Below are 1,625 nucleotides of genomic sequence, written 5' to 3'. Positions count from 1 at the left end.
TTGAGATGGAGTCTCGCTTTGTCACCCAGGCTGGCGTGCAGTAGCATGATCTTGGCTCACTGCAACCTCCACCTCCTGGGTTCAAGCGATTCTCCTGCCTCAGCCTCCCAAGTAGCCAGGACGACAGGCGCACAACACCATGCCTGGCTAATTTTTAAGATGGGGTCTTCCTATGTTGTCCAGGCTGGTCTCCAACTCCTTGGCTCAAGCAGTCCTTCGGCCTCAGCTTCCCAAAGTGCTGGGATTACAGATGTGAGGCATCACGCCCGGACTTCCCATGGAGTATCTGCACATACTTACATTACAGAGTATTCACTGTTTATCTGAAATTCAGATTTAACTGGACGTGGTGTATTTATATATGTATGCATGCAGCATGTATGTATGTATGTATGTATTTATCTTCTGTCCTTCACACTCTACTGGTCAACTCTAGGTCTCTGTGCAGCTGGGTGGGTCTGGGGGAGAGTGTTACTATTCCCCAGTCCCCAGTTGGAGCCATGGGAAGGCCTTGGCCTAGCTCTCCAGGGTCCCAGACTGTGGAGTTTGGAGGGGCAGGTCTGGCCTCTCCTGAGCCAACACAGGGCACCCATGTAGGGTACGAGCTCGCTACCCGTCAGCCAGCCTAGCTGTGTTAGGAGAAGTATACCTTGCTGTCATTCACACTGGGCTTGATTGTGTCACTGCCAGGTTTCTAGCCAGCAGGACAAACTTCCAGATGCTCATCTGTGTACTGGAAGGCCTGGACCAGCTGCGGAGCGTCATCCGCAGAGAGTCCCGCAGACCAATCATTAACAGCGATCTGGGGAAGGCCATCCTTGCCCTGGATGATAAAGAGGCCCCTGCAGGCCAGGCGTGGTGGCTGACGCCTGTAATCCCAGCAGGAGTACAGGGAGGCGGGGTGGGCGGATCACCTGAGGTCGGGAGTTTGAGACCAGCCTGACCAACATGGAGAAAGCCGGTCTCTATTAAAAATACAAAAATTAGCCAGGCGTGGTAGTGCGTGCCTGTAATCCCAGCTACTAGGGAGGCTGAGGCAGAAGAATCACTTGAACCCGGGAGGCAGAGGTTGCAGTGAGCTGAGATCGCATCACTGCACTCCAGCCTGGGCAACAAGAGTGAAACTCTGTCTCAAAAAAACAAAAAAGAGGCCCCTGCAGATGGCGCCCTGGTCTGTTTTCAGCATGCCATCATTCTCAGACACACTCTGGTCACGTCAGCAAACAAGGGGGTGTTCAGGGGGTCCAAGCCTCCCTCCCTCAGGGGGGCACTGATCCAAGCCAGGTGGATGAATTGAGCCCACTGAGGCCCCTAGCACTTCGCAGCTTTTGGAAGCCCTCAGCATGGTCGCTGAATGCGATGATCTCCATTGCAGGCACACAAAAGTGAAGTCCAAGGCGTGGTGGCTTATGACTGTAATCCCAGCACTTTGGGAGGCCGAGGCAGGTGGATTATCTGAGGTCAGGAGTTCGAGACCTGCCTGACCAACATGGTGAAACTCCGTTTGTACTAAAAATACAAAATTAGCAGAGCATGGTGGCACATGCCCGTAGTCCCAGCTACTTGGGAGGCTGAGGCAGGAGAATTGCTTGAACCTGAAAGACAGAGGTTGCAGTGAGCTGAGA

At 53.5% G+C, this 1,625-nt stretch overlaps 1 pseudogene; it reads right to left on the bottom strand.

Annotated features, from left to right (window-relative positions):
- Positions 1 to 625: 625 nt before the first annotated feature.
- On the bottom strand, positions 626 to 1,413 carry LOC108299103 (annotated as a pseudogene).
- Between the last annotated feature and the right edge of the window lie 212 nt (positions 1,414 to 1,625).

Source organism: Cebus imitator, unplaced genomic scaffold, assembly GCF_001604975.1.
Source record: "Cebus imitator isolate Cc_AM_T3 unplaced genomic scaffold, Cebus_imitator-1.0 Scaffold1852, whole genome shotgun sequence".
Lineage (NCBI taxonomy): Eukaryota > Metazoa > Chordata > Mammalia > Primates > Cebidae > Cebus > Cebus imitator.
Note: the sequence above shows the minus strand (reverse complement) of the source record. Positions and strands in the feature narration are given on the sequence as shown.